Source organism: Lissotriton vulgaris, chromosome 4_1 (assembly GCF_964263255.1).
Source record: "Lissotriton vulgaris chromosome 4_1, aLisVul1.2, whole genome shotgun sequence".
In the NCBI taxonomy this organism is placed as follows: Eukaryota; Metazoa; Chordata; class Amphibia; order Caudata; family Salamandridae; genus Lissotriton; species Lissotriton vulgaris.
The window spans coordinates 1,640,413,030-1,640,435,881 of record NC_141691.1 but is presented as its reverse complement, the minus strand read 5'-3'; the positions used below and the strand labels follow the sequence as shown (position 1 = coordinate 1,640,435,881).

General features: G+C 43.8%; 1 protein-coding gene across 1 annotated transcript in view; it reads right to left on the bottom strand.

Annotated features, from left to right (window-relative positions):
• The window catches only part of LOC147724345 (uncharacterized), a 2,209,372-nt gene that overhangs the window by 1,751,086 nt on the left and 435,434 nt on the right, over window positions 1–22,852 (bottom strand). The window lies entirely within an intron of this gene.

Genomic DNA, 22,852 nt, shown 5'->3' with positions numbered 1-22,852 from the left:
GTTTGGAAAACAAAAAGCTGGCGAGACCACATCTAAACACCCTTGTGAATCGGGCCCCATAAATGTATGTGTTAGGAAAATAGCTTTAACAACATAGCAGACATTCATTCCCTAAATTAAAATGCCTGGGGACAAATAATGTTCCGAAAAAGAAATAATACAATATATGAAACATGCACCATTAATACGAAAGCTTTATCGGTCTGGGATAACGTTACTTCGAAGGAAGGCCTATCTTGAATAATTTCTCAATTGTGAAGCTTCTGGTTGCATGTTTAAAGGAAATATAAGTCATTATATTGGTGGTCTGGTGATGCAATATGTCTGTAGCACCGCAAGCCCAGAGAAAGAAAGGCCAAGAACAGTAAAGTCTTATTTTTGAAATGCAAAGGAGTTCCTCTCAAATTGTCTTCACAGTTGGAAATATAGTTCTGCCACAAGTAGTTCTCTCCACAGACTAAGTTCTAAAATGTCCCTTAAAGTGGGAGGACATTCAGGCCCTCCTCTGAACTTTGATTGATTTCACATTTGGTTTATGATTACCTGCCCTCACACGGCACAGCACTAAACGCTCAACAATTCAGCAACATCTGCTAGAGGCCGGATTTTACTCTCAATCTTACCAGCAACGATGCAATAGCATACGTCTAGTGGATTGCCTATTGTCTGTTAGAGGCCAGAGACTAAAAGCCCATTCACAATGATTGGTGCATAAACAGCTGTGTCTTACTCTAATTGTATTTGTTTATTACACCTACATTTACAGGAAAGAGTCACAAAACATTTTCTGTGTGCAGTTAGTTGTGCATACTTCAGGTTCCGGTGTGTCTTACTGGTGAATTTCTAGCCATAGGACATGCTCACACCAAGTTTTATAAAAGTACTATTGCTTTAAACAAACGTGGATATAAAAACTCTATACAATAAATATAAAACTATGGGAAATGATGTAAAAATATTTTAATAAATGTGTCCATGTGAAGGTACAACTCGTAAGCATCAGTCATAAGTAAATACCTCCTTTGTTTCTATTCCTTTTTGCAAACGCCTCTGCTGATGAGACAGATGCTAGAGGACATACGTTGGCTGATCTCTGCATTACTATACAAGAAAAATGTCCACGGGTCTTGAAAACGAATCTACCTGAAAGAAACATTAGTCCAAAGAACCTGAGAGGTTTATGTATAAATAAACAAGAGTCTCCTTAAAATTAAGGATGCCCATCAGTCATCATTCAATACCGCCCTAGTCATCATCTGGTCCTCCTCTTAGTATTTCCATCGTGAAGCATAAATGATGTAATCCAGGACCAGATAGTAATGTCCTACATCAAATTATGGATCACTGGATAGCCCTACAGATGTCAGATAGTAGGTGATGGGTGAAAAAATTTCAGTGCGTGAATTGTGTGTTTAAAAAGTGACTTAAAATTGGGTAAGTGATAGAAGCATTGTGTTTATTGTAATCACTCAGATGCCCAAGGTTGGGGGCTGTGTCCATGCTAGGTCTTTAAATATTCCCCAGGACCCTTCCCTAACGGTTTGTGTTTTTTGATCTCTGCATTAGCCCTATGAATGTAAACATTATATAGTTACGGGAGAAAGAGGCAAATAGATTCTACATTTCCACTCAGACCGCATCCCATGTATAAACCAAGGATGCGTCTACCAAGGCATAGCGCAATATAGATCATGTCCATGTGAAAACTTTTAGTTGGAGCTGTGCGTGGATATGTTGAATACATGCTATCTTTTAGATAACATGTAAAACGTGTGACAAAAATCATATCAACATTTCTTCCAAAAGCCAAAACCATTTTCTTGTTGCTGTTTCAATCGTGTGGCTCTGAGATTCTTGAGAGCTTGTGAAGCAGGAGAGGAAGCCCAGCTGCCAGTCATTTCCAGGTTATTTCTTCATGTTAATCATGTATCCACTGGACTACTCACACAGCTTAGAAATTTTTCATTCTGTGGCAGGAACACCTTATTGCAATACCAGGCTTAATACCAATTTCCCCATTGAACAACATGGGGACGCCTGCACAGACACATGTTGGCCAGAGAAAACCTAATAAATTGTTTTCAGAGAGGAGATCAATAAGTGGACCGAACTTTAGAAGGTGAAATTCTGCATGTGCCCCAGAAACGGTGTGAGGAATGAACTAACAACAGGGCAAATAGGTGTATGCCCCCTTCACATTAGAGCCCTGAGAAATACTAGACCTGTGTCAAAGTAGCCTCGTGCACAGCGTAATCACTCAAAGGAGTGTAAATCAAAAAACTTTAGAACAATGTTAATTTTTTCCATTCGACTCACCTTCTCATTTTCGGGGGGTTTTCTTCTTTATACACAAGCATTGAGTCTCCTCACCTCCGTGTTTGAGTAGTTATAAGCCTGCAGCTTATTACATTTTTAGGATTAAAACTGTACTATTATTTTCCTAGAATCCCCTGATGAAGGGCTAATTTACAAGCCCGAAATGCATTGGGATTTGTTACTTCATCACATCTGAAAACTGTGAAATCATAATGTCCTGGATTCTGTGAATATCAACATTGTCCTTGAAAAAAACATTTGGTTCATCACATAAATATAGTTATTCAAGAAGAACTTGAATCACTGGTTTCATCTTGTTATTTCCATTTATTGTACATCAAGTGCAGTATTTTGACTTTAAAGAGTGGATAAAATTAACATTGTTCTAAAGTTTTTTGATTTACACTCCTTTGAGTGATTACGCTGTGCACGAGGCTACTTTGACACAGGTCTAGTATTTCTCAGGATTTCACGACAAAGGGTTTGCAGGACCCTTTTCCTCGCGGCACGCAATTGGCACAAAAATTGACGATTTGAATTCTCATCAGTATCAACACTGAGTACTTGCTCTAACCGAGTGCATCCAGGTTGCCCCTGCCTTCCCTTCACATTAGAGAGCATTTCTGAGGGGTGGTGGGAGGCCAGGGTGAGGTTTACCTAACCGACCTGCGACAAAAAGATTCTATGGATTCATGCAATGGTCACCCTAAATGAATACTCTTTAGGCATAAACATGTGTGACATCAGCCTCGGGCCACAGTTAGATGATCCTACCTTTCCACTGTTTGACAGATTCAAACCCCCAAGTATTTTCCATGTCACTAGAGTGATCACAGTGACTTTTCAGAAACATATAGACCCAATCTAATGAGCCCCGACCGCAGGAAATTTTACAAATGTGTGGTGAAGCAGCACTTAAATTTTATACCAATAGAGAACTAGACAAAATTGCTAATAACACAACATAGATATTTAGGTACTGATTATGAGTTTGGCAGTGCAGGAGCGGACCGCCACACTGGCGGCCTACACTGCCAAACCTGTGTGCCCACTACCTGCTAGATTACGAGTTTCCTCGTGTCTGGTGGGCTTTTATGGTGCTTCCATTGCAGTGCCTCTGAAAATGGGTACCGCAATGGAAATTCCCCCAAAAATTCCTGCACGGCATGAACTGTAAAGTACATGTTGTGCAGGAACTGGGGTAACCTAGGGGAGGCACATGTTGTGCACCCTGCATGCATCCCCATACAAATGGGCAACTGGTAGTTTGGTAGGGCCCTTTTGTTTCAGGACCACCTGCCATTAAGTGAAGGCAAGACCTCCATGACACCGCTGGCAGTCCTGAAACTCGTAATATGCTTGGCGGCGCTGCAGTAGCACCACCAGCATACTACTAAGTCCATGACCACCGCACCACTGCCAAGGAACATAGGGTCCCTGACGGCTGCAGCTGTGCAATGGTCGTCTGACTGCCCAAATTGTAATGGGACAGTCGGCCCACCAGTGTGGCAGTGGGTAGGCTGTCACCGCCACGCCCCCGTGAGTCTGGCGATCCTGGGACCGTCAGACTCATAATGAGGCCCTTAATCAATTATCAGTTGTCTGCCAGTATTTTTAACTTTTGCCAAAAGAATTTAAAACAAACCTTATTTTCTCTCATGCGCTCTTTTAAAGACATCCATAAATAAAAATTGCATTCCCCAGTAGGCTGACTTTTAGCTGCACTACCTTTCGCTTTTCCCTGACCTAGAACACAGATATTGAGTGGTCCCAGTTACCTTATTATTACTCTGCTAATTCTTTTTTTATTACTGCAAGCCCCTCTTCCCATTGGATAACATTGGAGGGACCTTACTACTTTTGATACACTGTAACTTCCAAATAGGAACAAGTGCAGGGGAAGTAGGAAACCTATGAACTTCTAAGGGAAACCTCTAGAAGCATCTCACACTTCACAGAAGGCATTAAGAATAAATATTGGACCTCAGACTAGTCGTCAGTATACTTCTGGACCTGTGGAAGACTCTACCAGGAAGAAGGACTGCTGTACTGCTGAAAGGACTGCCACTCTGCTGGAATGCGGACCTGAAGGACTGCTGCCCTGCTGTGTTGCACTGCTTGCCTCTTGCCTGGATCAGAAGGACCTCCAGAGTGACTCCAAGCGCTAGTCTCTTGCAACCGGCATGTGGACTTTGTAACTGTGAGTTCTACCCTGTCAGGTAGTGCCACCTCAGTCCTGGACCCTAGGAAGTGGGCTTGAAGGTGCTCTGCCAGCCCACTTGTGGAACCAGCAGAACCAACGCATCTCCTCTACTGTGCAGTCCAACCACGAGCAAAACCAATGCATTATCTCTGCTGCATGAGCTTTCCCATAGCAAGGACTTTGCATCTCCACAGCAGTCCGCAGCCTCATCAGAACCCCTGCTGCGAGATGCATCCTTGATGCCCCTTGTTGACAGCATACTCTGCAAGAATGCAGGACTATGCATCGCAAGCCCCGCAGCTTCTTCGGGAACCAGCTGGTGATTAACACATTCCTGACTCAGGACTTCACATCACAAGCCCCCCTCATTAAAGGCCTCCTCAATGACAATGCAGGACCTCATATAACAACTTCCGGGAACCAACGATGCATGACGCATCATCAACGTTGGACCTTGCAAAGCTCAGCAACCAGGTTTTAAAGAACTTTTGTTCAATGGGCCTAACTGGGTTCATGGAGATGGCCCACCCTCCATTGTGGTCTTTTGACTTTGTTCCAGTAAGGCGTGACCAGATATTCACAATTGGCGCTTTTTGCTTTTTGGCACTATTTTCATTGAAATATTTAAACTTGCATATCCATGATTTTACTGATTAGATTTTTGTCATTTTGGTCTTCTATTATTTATTAAAATTAACTCTATTTTTCTAATTTCATGTGTGATCTTTCTTGTGTTGTGTTTATACGTTATTCCTGTTTGAAGTGTAGCACAAATACTTTACACATTGCCTCTAAGTTACTCTTGACTGCTCTGTGTCATGCAGCCAAAGGGTTGAGCACAGGTTAATTTAGGGTTTGCTTGTGACTTCACGAAGACAAGGATTGTGGTTGTTGCTTGAGTAGGATTTCACCCCCTCAATCAGCAACCCAATTTCTTACACTTGAACTAAGGCATACATTATCTCCAGCTTTGAAATGCCAGAACTTCAGACTGTGCTTTTCAATGAAGCATTGAGTGACCATGAGCCCTCATTTGATCAGCCTCCACTCCTAAGCCACTAATTGAGCACCTGTAGACAACAGGTGTCAACTAAAAACAGCTTTCTGAGCAACACTCATCCAGTGTACGGTACCTTTATTGAGCACATCAATTAATTACCAAAGCAATTATCTGCTGCAAAATTCTCCAAGTCTTCCCTTAGATTAGTTGAACCTACATTAAGATCAATAAACGTATTTGTCTGCCTAACTGACAGGTAAGTACAAGCACTGCTTCAAATCTTTCCTTATCATTGCACATTGCATTAGTGTATTGCTGTTTCATCTCATGTATCTGTTCTTTGTGATTTGGAATGTGTCCAACCCTCTCTCATGGAGAACTGGCATCCCATATCCTCTTTTGTTCCATTATGCACAGCGATATTCTTCTTTGTCACAATAACTGCATATTTAACATTGCAAAAGCAGCAGCACCCAGTATGAGTTCATGATATCAACTTTGTATCACATTCGACCATAGCATAATATTAGCCTTATGTTTTTCCTTCTCGGCTGCCATTTTCAAGGCAGTCTTGTGACGGTGCAATGGTTGAGCTCTTACTACATTAGTTGTAATTTTGTCCCCTTGAAAAACATAAAGAAAAGCAAGTTATCACAGCTAGGCAAGTGTAGAGAGTACAGGAGAGTATGCTGATTCTTTCATGCTGGATCTAGAATGCATTTATTAGCTTCCATTGTGTGTATTTTCTGGTTCTTCAGATCCTCTTTCAACTGAGCACCAATGCTTTGACATTTTACCCTACCTATAGATTTTCTCCAGTAAACCACAAATATGAATGCTGTCTGAGGAGGTGCTGAAGCTAGGATGAGACAGCAGAAGAAAAGGAATAAGAGAAATTAGAGGATGCTCTGTCCCTTCCTCCACTCATTTTGAAATATTGTCTGCATAGTAATGAAGACTTAACCATTCTCCGGTCTAGACTATTTGGGGATGGTGGCTCTCTTTTAACAATTCAAGATGATATGTAGATAGGGTCCAAGGCACCCTGTAAGTAGCATCATCGCAATCATTTGAACAACATACCTTTAAAAAGGAAACTTCTTTTGTACTGTGACCCAAACTCTGGACACTATGAAAGCCTCAATGCTTGCCATTCCATTGGAAGCATTCAGTTAGATAGGTCATCTGTCAGTGGAGAAGTATGTTTTTTTAGCTGTTTTCTCTTCGATTCTGAGTCCTTTAAAACACGCCCATTATATTGCCTTGAGCGGAGCCTCCCTCTAAACCTACAGTAGTGTGACCAGCTCTCTCACATCATGAGACTCTGCATAACCCTTTTTTAGATACCCATTTTTTACCCCATTAAATTCAGAATTCTGCATCTTCCAAGTAATTTCCAAGCGCTGGCATTGGTGAGTATGTAAACAATTGGATGCATATAGCCATTCCAAGGGAAGCCAAGGTGGAAAAACATTCTGAACACCATGCTGTACATTTAAGGACATTGTTAAGGCACAGGGAGCATGGGTGACACACCATGATATATGGGGGGGTCTTCTTCTCATCAAATCTGAGTCCTGGGGATGGGGTCCAGAGATCGCACTCATAGATCACTGGCACTCAGGCACTCCAAGGGTGAAACTGTGGTTGAGGTGGGTGGACCCATGCATAGTCCTCTCCCAGGAAATGGAAAAAAAAGGATGCACCGACCCCCAGGGGGACGGGGGGTAGACCATCCCAAAGAAAATTTAAAAAAATCAGGCAGAGCAATATGCACTTGGTTGTTCATTTTCTTTCTTTTATGGAGGTAAGACTTTGAAGAGTCAAATTTCAGGCCCATAGGGGCAATTTCAGCTAACCTGAGCTTGTTTTGCAGATGATATAGCTGCCTGATCCCTTCCCATCAAAACTATAAAGGCGAGCCTCTCTTGTGTTGCCTTGAGATGTCCTTCACTCTTCTTTTGTACCATTGGGTCTGGGCAGTCTCAGCCCAGGGGCAATGTGACAATTGAATTAACAGATGTGGATTCTGTTCCCATCCCTTCCTTTCCCGTGAACTGGGTCAAGCACTGTTAATTGTTTTACTGTGTAGAAAGTTTGCTGATCCTTCTGCTGGGGAGCAGAGTACTTAACTTGGCCCTATAGGGAGAACAAAGGCCTGGAATCTGATTCTTAGCTGACCCAGGGAAACATGGTAAATCTTAAAGTCCCATAAGCTGTGTATGTGAAATGATAGTGACTGGAAGTTTATCCTAGGATGCATTTTCTACCCCAGTTTGATACCTTGCTGGACCTTGTAGGCCCAAGTAGCATGATAATGCTCTTTAGGGCATATTTTGTCTATTATGTGTTCACAGTCTACACCCCACAGACCTCTGGAAAGCACTACAGACCTATAAATGAATTACTATTGACATTATCAGGTCTACTCCAGATCAGCACCAATCTGTGAAGAGTCCTACCTGTGACAGGCAACATGTGCATAGAACACCATGTTGAGCAAGACAGTAGTCTCACACATGCAGCCCACAGGTAGCCAGCACAACGCTCTTTTCCTAGCTGTGCAGCAGCGGCCCTATTTTAAAAGGCAGACACTGTCAGTAAACATGTTCATTCTAATTAAAATTAATTTACAGCAAATGAGGCTCAAGTAAAGAGACTCACACACAGTAAAAGTCCCAAAAACTGTAGCTAAAAGCAATAAGTTGTTCCAGACTAATGAGCAGAACTGACTTGCTACACTATGTCAGTTAATTATACAGCTTAGACTAGGAGTCTCCAACCGGTTGATGTCGAGCTACCAGTAGCTCGCCGACACCCCGTGAGTAGCTCACTGCCTCTTTTTAATGCCCCTTCAATGCCTGTCCTCATTGTTTTGTTAATTTCAGCTCTTGCCTGCCCTAACATAAAATCATCTGCTTGCATTTGCTAAATTGAGCAGGCAGGGCAAAGAAGGTGATGTCAGTGCAGGAAGCCCAGAATGAGCAGTATTGGACTGCACACTGGAAACCATGCCACCTGAATTTTGTTGCATGGAATCATGCTTTAAAAAAGCCAATCTGGGCTGCTGGAGTGTGGGCGCAGCAGCCTTGGTACCAGAGTTTTATTATAAGGATCGAGACTCTGGTTGGCTTTGTAGGTGCAAACTGCTGTGCAGGAGGAGCAAACCTAGTGTTAGGGCTGAAACAAGCAAAAGTTTGCAAGTTACAAGAGGTACTTTTTTTTTTATAAACGACCCCTGTGAAAGTTTAGAATTACAATTTTAGTATTTGGCTTGTATATATATATATTTGATAGTTAATTTGTCTTTTTTCTAAGCTCTCTCTTAAATCTATTCTATTGGGTTTATTTGCAGCATTTTAGGAACTCCCCTTTCTGTGCACCTTTTGTAGTGTAGTCCTTGCTTCAAAGCCCATTTTGAGACAACTCTTTAGTATCGCCACTCAGTGTCTGAAGGGCTCAGAAAGAGAAACAAACTGGCAAATTTCATAAGCTTCACTGAATCTCCTTTTCCAATTAACAGATGACAGCTTCGTAGTGAAACGCCAATTGTAACAGTGGTTTGCTGGTCAATAAGAAAGGAGAGGTCCTAACATATAACATTTTAAGCAGGTGTCCCTCACTCATCACTCTGGTGGGCCCGCTCAGCCCATTACCTGACATGAGGAGTAGATGGACATACTGCTTAGCCATCCCTGCGGCATTGCTAAGGTTACCTCTGTTCTGTTCTTTTACACTTACAAAACAGTGGCTTAACAATTTCTGGATACAATTCCCAGTTATACTATACCAACAGGAGAGGAAGGGCTTAAGGCAACACTCCTATGCCCCCAGTCAAATCTGTAATAACAACGAAGGAGTGAATAGCACAGTGCTCAAACTCAAATACTAAGCTACAAAAAAACATATGTCTATAAAAACCGGTGTGTCGAGACAAAAAACACACATCTCACAGGAATAGCAAACACCTACCCCAGCTGGGTTGTAACTACAACTGGGTGCCTGTATCCCACTTTGTAAAACAGGACAGGAATCTCGCTGTTGTAGAAGGAGCTATCTGTACTGGATCCACTGGTGTTGGAATCTCCAGAAGTATCAGAATTGTACCCAGTGTTGGTAGGAGGTGTATATTGAGGACATGAGTAGGGGTAAACTTTAGAATAGGACCACTTCTTAAGGTCTTTCTGAAGTTTTTGTGATTTGGATTGGGCCAAACCTTCCCTGAACTCATTCTGTTCCTTATTCAATTCGTCTAATCTTTTCTTATACCCCGTTATTGTAGCTTTAAAGTGGGCCTCCGTAGTTTGTATCTCAATCAACAAGGCCTCCGACAAGCGTAGAGCTGTTTTTATGATCAGGATGCCCCAATCCCTCGTGCAGTGCCATGCAATTTGTGCCCACTCTTTTCGGAACACTGCATCATCCAGAAAAATTCTCGGGGCATTCGTGACCAGGAGACCCTTTGGCGCTGCATTATTGTTGAGATATTCTTTTATCATAGTCCCGTGCAGAATAGCCCTGATTCTATTACGTTTCATGTCACCTAATTTCTCCCGGTCACCTGTCTGTGAGATTGCATGTGCTAATAAGGGGTCAGAGAATAAAGAGTCATCTCCTAGAATGGCATCTACTTCTTACCTGGAGAAAGAGAGTCCCTGGTCCTCCATAATGTCTATAATATTGGAAAGTACTACATTTAACAACAAAACTCTATGACTCTCGCAGCTGCGCGCTGCTCTAACTATACTATACCAACAGGAGAGGAAGGGCTTAAGGCAACACTCCTATGTGCAAGTTTAAAAAACCTTCAAGGACACTGGTTTCTTAACACAGAACCTATCAGTCCGCTCACTTGTTTTTAATAAATACAGGTTGGTCATTATTAAAATAGGTATAAAGACTACAACCTAGTATTTTTTAAACTTGCACCTATTATCACCACACTTTGATTTGGGCACTGTTGCATTCACCACATCCTGCTCCGCTGTAAACAGGCGTCGTAGCACGCTGGGGAGGTACTAGACCACCCCAGCGGGGACCCCATGATGAAGCATGTCACCAGCTAGTGGTGAGTGAGGGTCCTTCTACAACAGGGAGATCCCTGTCCTGTTTTACAAAATGGGATACAGGCACCCAGTTGTAGTTACAACCCAGCTGGGGTAGGTGTTTGCTATTCCTGTGAGATGTGTGTTTTTTGTCTCGACACACCGGTTTTTATAGACATATGGTTTTTTTGTAGCTTAGTATTTGAGTTTGAGCACTGTGCTATTCACTCCTTCGTTGTTATTACAATTCCCAGTTACCCACTGCACCAGATGTTCCGGGTGTGGTATCAAAGACATCTCTCTCCCCAGTTTTGGATGATACTGTGTGGAGATTGACCCTCTATCCATTGTTCTCCTATGGCGAGCCAATTTTGTCAGGTATTTTTCAAAGCATGCTACCTATCGCTCCACCAATTTTAGTTCTGGCACAGGAGTGTAGCTAGGGAGGAATTTATGGCTGAAAAGTAGAGGAAAGACCATCAAGAATTTACATTGGATGTATTTTTATGTGCAATAGACAGATGTTATAGTGTTATTGGATGATGCACCATAAATATGCCTCAGAGAGTACTGTCTTGTGACGTGTTTGGGAACTGGTACTGGCACCAATTTGGTACCCATGCTTATAACAGTACCTTATTGGTTACAATACAAATCAGGAGTCATTCGTATTAGTGTTTCTAGGGAACTCCTGTCATTATGATCAAACCAGTGTATAAGCTTTGTGCGGAGGTGCTTGGTCTTTAGTAGCTCATAATGATTTGCACTGATCGGAAGTAGCTCTCACTACTGAAAAGGTTGGAGGCCCCTGGTTTAGACACTGTAGAAGTGTGGTATTAGGTGATTTTTATAAAAACTATTACTATTATTGCTATTATTATATCATAAACTGTGGTTCTAAAATGTATATTTTTCACCCTAACAGCACGATTGTTCAGAAGGATAATTAATTATTTATTTTATTTTTAGAGTTTTCTATAGCCCGGACCAGACCCAGGGTAGGGTATCAGAGCGCTTTACAATGAGAGCACAGAACGAATAAAACAGTTAGCAAAGTATAGCATACAAAGAATTAACAAGTTTTGATAAAGTTCGGAGGGTCGTAGGCAAGATGATTGTTCTGAGCAATAGGAACACGTCATATAGGCGAAGATGTCCTTAATGGGAGAGAGGAGGCAAGTTTGGGGATGTAGAACTGGAATGGTACAAGGGAGAGTTTACAGGATAAATTTGCACATCAGGAATGATTTTGCTTCCCTTTTGAAAAGTGGGGTGGAGGAGATTTTTCTGATGTGTGGAGGAAGCTCCGGAGAATGCTCTGTCAGAGTTTTATTTCTTGCTGAAACGCGTGGGATTCAGGAGTAGATTATAGGCGCTCCTAGAATTTCTTATTCATCCAGATAAAGCAAGTTTTTGGGATAGGTACTGGGGTGTATTGTGGTGTAGCGCTTTGTGAGTGATGCATGCCATTTTTAGGTGGATTCGAGCTTCATAAGGTAGCCAAGTGAGTGCTTTCAGGTGTGGCGAAATATGGTAAAATTTCCTAGATCCTGTTAGGAGTCTTGCTGCGGCGTTGAGAAAAGGCTCTTAAAGGGGCAGTTGAGATTTTGGGAAGCCCCAAGAGGGTGGTGCATCCGTACTCCAGCCTTGAGATGACTAAGGATTGAACTGCAGATTTGAGGTCTTGGTTCTCATTGGAGGTTTCATTTTTCTAAGATAGCTGAGGTGAAAGTGTGCATTTTTAGCTAACAGGTAGATGTTTGTTTGCATGTTCAGATTCTTATCAATTGTAATTCCAAGTGATTTGGTGGAGCCCACCAGAGTGGTGTGCAATTCAGAGCAGTGATCAACTTGTGCCATTCCTGTGTCTCCAGGGAGTTATTAGGGGGAAGTTGGTCATTACAGTGGACGGTCTTTTAGAGTGCTAGATTCATCGTCTTTATGTTTACAATGGAGGAGATCTTGATGTAAAGTTGAGTGTCGTCCGTATACATGTTGTAGGCGATGTTTGCCTGCTGTAGTAGTTTGGTTAGTGGTTCGACATATAGGTTGAATAGGGTGAGGGATAGGGTAGAGCCTTGTGGTACACCTAGAAGGTCCGGTGATGAGGGAGAAAGATTTTTGTTCACCGTGAAGGATTGTGTTATGTTTTCAAGAAAGGATTTGAACCATTGAAGGACTGTGCCAGATAAACCCATCCTCATTTCCAGTCTTCTTAGAATTTTGTTGTGATTGACTGTGTCGAAGGCAGAGGAGAGGTCGAGCAGGACTAGTAGGGAGGTTTTGTTGCAGTGAAGAGCTAGCAGGGGGTCCTCAACTATATGCAGAATGGCTGTTTCTGTGCTATGGCCGGGTCTGAAACCCGATTGGTGGATGTTCAGAAGATTGAAGTCCATGATGTGTTGGTTCAGTTGTTGCTGAACACATTTTTCCAGGGCCTTGGCTAGCATGGGAATATTGGTTATGGGTCGGAAGTTATTGGGGTCGGAGGTGTTAGCTGTCGGTTTCTTTAGTATGGGTGTGACTTGGCCCGCTTTTAGGCATTCTGGGATGTGACCTTGTGCTAGTGAGGCATTGGTGATTTTGGTCCAGAGAGGAGAGTTTACTTGGTAGATGTGGGGAAGGAAATTTGAGAGGACTGGATCATTGAAGTGGTTGTTGAGTTTGATGGTTGCAAGTTTTGGTGATGTCATTGAGATCGTAAAGATTGAAAGTGGACTAGTAAGAGTTATTTTGGGGCAAAGGTAGCTCAGGTTGTTCAGCGATTTCAGTTTGAATGATGTTTGGGGTGGTTGGAGGGAGTTCGTTTTTGCTGTGGAGAATGGGGAGAATTCTTCACTACTAAGCTGAGATTTCAAAGTCAAGAGTGAGGATTTGGCCAATTTGTTAGATTGTTGTTTAAGAATTTCAAAGAGTTTCTTTGGTCTATTCTTGGCATTGTCAAGTTCTGATCTAAAGATGTATTTTTTTAGATTGTAGAATACTTTTGTTATAGGAGTTTCTAGCTTTTCGAAGTAGTTTAGGACTACAAAGAAATCAATGTCTCAGTGAACTTCAACTTCTGTAGGTCTAGTTTACCTTCACATCTGTCAGCAAAATGTATTCTTATCAGTTCTTTTTTTAAATTTATTTATTGGGTTTTGATATTATAACATCAGCCATCAAAGTATATTTTTTGACATTCAATGCAGGATACAAAGAGAATAGTAAAGTATCAAAAACAATATCAGCATGAAAACATTATAAGTGACAGACATAAATATGGCAATTAAACACTCATTGTTATGAAGGGATTGGAGAACTTGGAAGCGGCTGAGCGGACACTTTGGTGTTTGGAAAGGGGCCCATATACCTTTAAGATGGGTTGAAGGATGTATAGTATCAGCGCACTTTGCAGACATTTCAGGGTAGTAGGCTGCCTCATGTAGCCATTATTTGAGCTACAGTCTACGCTTTTGCATCGAGCACACAGCAGCAGCACATCTCTTAGCCAGCCCTCACAGGATAGAGGCGAGTCACCAGAGCAGAGTAGGTAGTAGGTATGGCCAAAATGAGTGCCCCAGTTTGGCAACATGGGGAGAAGGATCAAGGGGAAACTCCAGTATTTGGGCCGTGACTTTAAAAAACTCTTGCCAAGACCTTGTAAGTGTAACACGTCCATGCAATATATATCAAATCAGCTGACACAGTTCCACGTTGCACACATTTGCTACTGTGCCCTCCTTTGAACTTAAGAGATGCACTTCAGAGGGTAATAGTATTGGTGTAAGTATTTGAACTGTGCCAGTTTGTGTTTATAGTGGAGAGAGGTATTCTTAACTTGTGTGACACAGTATGCCCGTGCCTTATCAGTGAGTCTATAGACTAAAGAGTCCTCCCATTTCCTCCTAGACTCAGTGAGCATGTAAGTAGAGATGGTAATATAGTAAGTGATAGAGTGACACACTTCAGCCTAGTTTACAAAGGCTTTAAGGAGCGGCATCTCCGGCAGTGACTCTGTGAACATGGGAAGACCTGCTCTAGCTACTGAGCGAATTTGAAGATGGTGGTATGATAGAGGCCTGCATTGACTAAACCACATGTGCCTCAACCATGCAGACTGAACCACAAATGCATCGTAACCAAGCATTCCTTTACTATATATGCCTTCACCATGCAATTTCGTGGTAAAGGCATGAATGGTAAAGGAGTATACATGTCTAAGGTCACCAATACTCTGACCCCCTGCCCTAAGCTACAAAGCCCCTACCTAACCCGTCCCCTGCCCTGAGGCCCAAGACCTTCCCACCCCAATCCCCTCCAACTCCCACACTGTCCCTAAAACTACTCACACCCCTTAGGCCTAAACCGTAACCCCTAATTTAAAAAACTACCCGGATCCCCCAAGCCCTAAAAACTACCCACCCTCTCCTCAGCCCTAAAGAGGACCCGACTACCCATTCTCCTCCCCCTGCCCTGAGGCTTAAAACCCTGCCCCTTTACATGCACTACCCTGACCTCCTCCAACCCACTGCACTGTCCCTAAAACTTCCTCAACCCCTTCAACTGACCTTAGGCCTAACACCCTAACTGCTAATTAAAAATAACTACCCTGATACCCCCATCAGCCCTAAAAACTACCCGGGCTCCCCACCAGCCATGACACAACTACAAAAACTACCCGACCCCCGCCCTGAAAACTACACCGATCCTGTGCCCTGAAAACTACCCTGACCCCCTAAATCCTGAAAACTACTACTCAACCCATACAAACCCTGCCCCAATTACCTTGCCACGTCCCATGGCTCTCATCCTGGCGTCTTCCTGCTTCCGCCAAGCAGCAGCCAGCAGCTTAAATGCCTGGTTAAGGCATATGCGTGGTTAAGGCAAGCGTAGTAGTGCTTGCGTAGCAGGAACACGCATGGCTGAGGGTGCTGTGTTTCAACTGTTTCCCTTTGAAGATAGTAGAACGGGCTGGCACAAAATGTATATCACCAGGTCTTTAAATATACATAGAGTGATCCTCGGCTCTAACCAGAGAAATAAACTCTCTCACTTCATGCATTGTGTGTCATTCCGCCTTCCAGGAAGTAATTCAGTTGGAAAGCTAGAGCGACTACTTTACATCCAAAAGGTATAGTCAATCAGCACGTTGTTCGTTGCTTTCAAATCTTTATCTTTATATGTATTCTACACTGACTTTTTCAAGGCACTTCAGGTTTTCATTCTTAATGAATGCAATATCAGCCTTTCTTGTTTTTGGCGGAGTGTTATATTACTGTGTATTTTGTGGTAATTGTTTTGCTTCATGTCATTTAGACATAACACAAAATAGTAATATACGTGTACAGTGCAGATAAATACTCAATATAAACGCAGCCATTTCCAAAAACAAAAGAATTAAAATACATTTAGGACTGGTAAACCAATATGCCAATATGTGCACTAGCTAAGCTGTGCACCCTTGTCAAATTTCAATAATCTTTGGATTCCTACTGGATTCTTCACTGTTAAGTGCATCTGTAAGTGTACTGCGGATTCACACGTGGACCATCTTGACACACCTGCAGGCCCATTTGTTAAATTAAAATATTAAACACCACCTGCTTGCTTTTTGTGCGGCTTGCATCAGTTAGCAGTCAGATTCCACAAACTAGGCGCTTCCCCCACCCCAATGCTAAGAAAAAGCCTTTGACTAAAGTAAAAAAAAAAAAAAAAGAAAGACTGTGAGCTTTAACAGCAGGCTGTTTATTGTGAAGCTGAAAAGTTGCCACTAAACAGCGAGAGAAGCCAGCGAGTATAATGTGAGAAGGACTTGAATGAGCCGAAAGGGAATTGCAGGCCTGAAGGAAATGCTGGTAAAACGGTGCAACTACGGTAACTAAAAGTCAGCCAAGAGGACTAATTGATTTTCTTTCAACGTAAGGGCTTCACTTCTCAATAAATCTCCGTAATTCTGAATTGCAACAGACCAGTTTCTTTAAAATACTAAAGCTGGCGAAGAAGCGTACGAGGAAATAAAAATATATTCGTTGTGCATCCTGCTACCCCGTGGTAAACAGGCATTTTACAAACTTGAAGCTATATTTCCTGAAGTCATTGAAATAAGGCATCATATATAAGAACCAAGAATACCAGCAAACCACTGTTTTGAGTTATTCTGCTCTAACTCCAGGCTCTGTTACCACCTTGTCCGTCATCCTTGTTGTAATGACCAGCTGGCCACGTTCTAGTGGTTACAAGTGATGTGCTTCCACCAGCCACTCCCAGAGGGCTGGTTTCGACACTCACCCTACACCAGAGGTCTTCAATCTGTGGGGCGCAACCCCCAGGGGGGTCGTGGAGTCCTTGGAAGGGGGTCGCAGATTCTGTCAGAGTGCAGTTCCTGGCTTGGGCTGATCGAGGGTGCTCAGGCCTAATTCACACCGAGGTCTGAAAAACATTAAAGCCTCATTAATAAGTAAAAGGTCTTTTAAAGGCCTGTCAAGTACTCGGGTGTGGCTGTGTGTGTGTGTCCCTGAAGCCGTTTCGAGCTGGGGGAGATGGGGAAGTGGGGGGGGGGGGGAGTGGGGGAGCAGGCTGTAGTGTAATGCTTTGAGGTCAATGGATATTGCGCGCCTAGAGCTGTGGGCCCGGTGACACGTCTCCCGCCCCCAGCAGGCAGGCACAGAGATGCCCTCCCATGATCGGCAAAGAAGGAAGAAGACGCAGAGAGATACTGACCGCCCCCCCCACTTCCCCCCCCATTAGAGAGGCACAGAAAAGGTGGGTGGATGAATGATGGGTGGCTGGATGGATGTAAGGATGAAGGATGGATGGATGTGTGAAAAAGTGAGTGGATGAATGATGAATGGATGGATGAAAGGGTGGATGGATGGATGGGTGAAAGGACGGATGGATGGATGAAAGGATGGATGGATGGAAGGATGAAAGGGTAGATGGTTGAAGGATGTATGGATGGATAAAAGGTTGCAAGGATGAAATATGGATGGATGGATGTGTGAAAAGATGGGTGGATGAATGATGGGTGAATCGTTGAAAGGGTGGATGGATGAAGGATGGATGTATGGATGGAAGGATGAAAGGGTGGATGGGTGAAGGATAGATGGGTGAAGGATAGATGGATGAAGGATAGATGTATGGATGTAAGGATGAACGAGTGATGGATGATAGATGAATGGATGGATGAAAGGGTGGATGAATGGATGAAAGGGTGGATGGATGGAAGGATGAAAGGGTGGATGGATGGATGGATGGATAAAAGGTTGCATGGATGAATGATGGATGTGTGAAAAGGTGGGGGATGAATGATGGGTGGATGGATGAATGAAATGGTGGACGGATAAAGGATTGATGGATGGAAGGATGAAAGGGTGGATGGATGAAGGATGGATGTATGGATGGATAAAAGATTGCATGGATGAATGATGCATGGATGAATGTGTGAAAAGGTGGGGGATGAATGATGGGGTGGATTAATGGATGAAAGGGTGGATGGATGAAGGATGGATGTATGGATGGATAAAAGGTTGCATGGATAAATGATGCATGGATGGATGTGTGAAAAGGTGGGGGGATGAATGATGGGTGGATGGATGGATGAAAGGGTGGGTGGGTGGATGGATGAAATGGTGGATGGATGATGGATAGATGTAGGGAAGGGAGGATGAAAGGGTGGATGGATGTATGGATGGATAAAAGGTTGCATGGATGGATGTGTGAAAAGGTGGGTGGATGAATGATGGGTGGATGGATGGAAGGGTGGATGGGTAAAGGATGGATGTATGGATGGAAGGATGAAAGGGTGGATGGATGTATGGATGGAAGGATGAAAGGGTGGATGGGTGAAGGATAGATGGATGAAGGATAGATGTATGGATGTAAGGATGAAAGGGTGGACTGATGAAGGATGGATGGATGGAAGGATGAAAGGGTGGACGGATGAAGGATGGATGGATGTATGGATAAATAAAAGGTTGCATGGATGACTGGTGCATGGATGGATGAAAGGGTCAGTGGATGGATGTATGGATGAAAGGATGGATGGATGTGTGAAAGTGTGGGTGGATGAATGATGGATGGATGTGATGAGGTCTAACAGGCGCATTTATGGTTGTCAAAAGATGATGAGGAGTACCAGTTTCTAGAAACTTTTGTCGGAAGGGGGTCCTTACCCCTAAAAGATTTTACAAGGGGGTCTCGGGATCAAAAAGTTTGAAGACCTCTGCCCTACACCCATCCATCACAGGTGTAAGAGGTCACGTGGCTCTGTCAATAAAAGCGGCCAGGCCAGTTCCAGATACCCTACTACTGTGTTGGTGTAATCCTTATTAGTACATTGGGGCCTAGGGCCACGAACCATTACACTTGTCAGAACACTTTAAAAAAATGTACACGCCTTCCCCCTCGGATACTAACTAGGGGAACTCTCGGGCTCTTACTTGGGATAAGGAGATCACACACATTTGAACTTCACTGTCTTTGTTTCAAATGCTGCAGTTCTTATTTTCGTGGCTGCTCAGCAAAGATTTCGCTCTGTGGTGTGTATTTTAAGATTGCTTCTTAACCATGAGGAGAGGATCAGTACAAGTGTGAGACACAATGGCCTGTCTGTGCAGGTAGGGGCAGATACTGGCTTCCTATGTATGATTAAATTAATATGTAGTGATCAGTTTTTAACAATCTATGTCAACAATTTATTGTGTTTCTAAATATAATTTGTAACACAGCTTATCTGTCACTGTGGCTGTACACATGTTAATCACTGGTGATCTATCTCAGTTTTGTCTCCTTATGATTCCATGGGACCACAGCCAACTCTTAAACAAACATTTAAATTTGTTTTCAAATATAGCCCTGTTTCCATATAAGGAAAAGAAGCTGAATCTTAAAAAAAAATAGTTTACTTTATGGAAAATCATTCACAAACAAGAAATCGAGCAAAATCAGTAGGCCACTGATGAGTTTTTGACTTCGCTAGAAATAAGAAACGTTAGAAATAGCCCGCAATAAGAAACATGAAAGTGGTGAGAGAAGCCAAGCTTGACATCACGGCAGCCACTTGGTAGCTAGGCTCCGCCGCCCCTCACTGCTCCAAACATGTCTGTCCCACCGCCCGCCACGCCCAATAACGGTAACATGAGATAGATACAAGTCAGCAGATACCTACCCCCATTCTGGAAGCTCCCGAAGTGCAACAGGCCCACGGTTACGCCCATCCGGAAGATGAGGCCTCGACACATGCAGGGCGGGGCCCGGCTAACCGCCATCAACCGGAGAGGTCGTGGAATGGTCGGCCTGGAATGTACTGGTCCTCCCATCCTCTTCTGGCGCCCTGCAGGCCACGGGGGGATGTCTTGCTTCTGCCTCCGACCCCCCCCTTCTCTTATCGCCTGGTCCGGCCATCACGAATGTCGGAGCCGGGAAACGGCGTGGGGTGCGCTGGGAGGGAGAGGCGGCGCGAACGAGCCTCTCCTACCTCCCCAGGTGGAGGCCCCCAGCTCCACTCACCCGACAAGGGCTCGTCCTCTCTTGCGGTGCAGCGACGCTCCACTCACCCGACAAGGGTTCCTCCACTCTTGCGGTGCAGCGGCACTCCACTCACCCAGCGGGGCCTCGTCCACTGTTGCGGTGCAACGACGTTTCGCCCGAACCAGCCGAGCTCATGAAATGGGCAGTCGACCCTGCAGGAGCGGGCCCGGCGTGAAAGGATGGCCCGGTCGCTTTTCAGCTAGAAAATGAGTCCCACGACCAGAAGTGTTCTCCTCGACTTTGAAGATTCTATGAGAGCCGCGTGGGGGCCGACCCCCCCGCGGGCACCCCCCGATGGGGAATGACTGCCATGGTCACCCACGGAAGGACCAAGATGTAGCCACGAGACGTTGGCGCTCCCATGCTGGCGCCAGCCTCAGTTCAAATGACCAAAATCCTGCAGACTACCAATTTGATCAAGTTCCGGTGGGACACCAGTATGACCCGGTAGGAAAGATTGTTGCCCCCTCCCCCCTTTGACTGATGGTTCATGTCGCCAGTCCCTTCTGCTACCCTTTAACGAAAACTTTTGGACTGCCGAAAGAGGTTCTGGTCCAACCACGAGTTGGTGGAGACATTTTGACTATACTTGGACCTGCCTGACCTCACCCAAAATGGCGCCGGTACAAATGAAACTCTCAACTCCTTGGTGTGTCCCGATTGCTCAGCCTTGATATCATGAGATATGTATGCAGTTTTTAGCACATGGCGGGAGGGGATGGGTACTGATTATATGTTCGGACAATGAATTGATATGGGATGGGTACTGATTATATGTTCGGACAATGAATTGATATGGGATGGGTACTGATTGAACATCCGGACAATGAATTGATGTTAAGTTTTGGCGCATCATGTTATTGAAAGTTCGAATTTTCGACATTTGTGGTACTTGCTCACAATGAATTTTCGATATGATTTTATTGCACTTGTCGCACTTTTATTATGAAATCAACGACCACCGACTCCGTTATGTTTTCCACAAATAAATATCCCCTCATGTACAGTTCCAGACCGCTCCGTGGCCGGCCCACGGGGTTGTAGGCCCGTATTTGTGCACCAACATTTTTAATTAAAGGTTTTTGAAAAAGCAAACATAGTTGTAACGCGTAGATTGGTAAGTTTCGAATAAACGGCCACTGTTTCCGATATAAGTAAAATACAGGTGAAATGAAGCAGCTCGATTAGTTAAGGGTTAAAAAGTATAGTACGCAGAAATATTGCAAATATGAATGGTCCAGGTTTGTTGTATGTGTTTTTCATTTTTGTGCAGCATAAAGCAATCGGTAAAAGATCCTGGTATTTAGCCTCTACTTTATATGCCACATGTATCAGGGAAGTTGTTTTAGCTGCCCCTAAGCCACTCCGAAGGATTGCCACCAGGCCCCTCTAGTACGAACGAAAACGACCCTGTACCACTGTAGACCATCCCTCTTCCTCGGAGGAGAACATGAGTTCACCCCCACTCTACACCGACTGCCCTTTTGTTTTGACCCTTCCCTGCACACGACCTGAAATGCCACGCTTGAGCGACCTATGCCATCCACAGGCCATCAATAATTATCTCTCCCACACTGCCGGTCCCTCTGGGCTTAAACGCCGAGATGGTAGGGACTACATCCCTTGGAGATGGGTCGAGTATGTGGTAAGTAAAAGCATTTTCGGGTTATGCGCGCTGATGTGTTTTAAAACGCTGCCCCCGCCCCTTCTTTTTCCCTTCTTTCCGCAGGTCACATCGGAACGTCGATTAAAGTACGGAGAAGTGATGATCGAACGGCCGATGGAATGGGGAAAAGGGGTCCAAACATGGTGCCTATGCATGACGAACAAAACGAAGATATAGCACTCCCTTACTTAGAAATGACCATTTCTCTCTCTGAGCTCAGCGACTGGGAGGGTGGTCTGAAGCAGAAACTTGACGGGTTATTACAGTATGACAAAATATGACTCCAACCGGCACCCCAAATAATGCAACCAAGAATGATGTGCACCAATGAATAAATTCATACGTTTAACTTAATAGGGAAAGGTTAAGGAATATTCCGGGGTGAGGTTTACCCAAGTACCCTCCGCCTGAAGGACTAGGAATGTTGCCAATGTTTAAGATTTACCACCTCCTTCTTGCACCCTCATAGACATGAAACTCAAAGCTGCCCATTGTTCTCCCGACTGACACCCTCCGTTGCCTCAGCCTGGAAACCCATTCGCTAAAAATGATTCAAAGATCCCACCGTGAGTATTAGCCCGACCAGGTTAAATCCCGACCAATTGGCAGAGGTGTAAGTATTTGCAACCGAGGCCACCCGCAAAGGCAGCCAACGATAGGAAAGAAAAAAAAAGGGGGTAAAAAGCTCAGTCCCCAGATGGATTAAGTAGGATACTAAGAATGCGTGGCATGCTGACCCTTGCAGTACACCATTCCTGTGATTGTGGCCAATTGTATGGAGTCGTAATTTGCAACTTACCTAATGAATATTATTTAGGTCTGTTTGGGACTCAATCCAATGCCGTTTTTAGTTTTTTTTAATCCAAGTTGACCTAAAATTACATAGGTCAGTTCATAAAAAATATTGAGTGGTCTGAAAAATACTGGTTACAAATTGTAACAAGTATTTTCTGAGTAGTAAATAAATAGTACAACAGCCTCCTAGTTTACTGTGCCCAGATAGATTATTTGCAATCATTTAATGGTTTAATAACAGGATTTTCATTGTACTTCTATAAAGAAATTCCTATAATTCTCTTGATGTATTGTTTGTTAAATCTATCCACTGATGG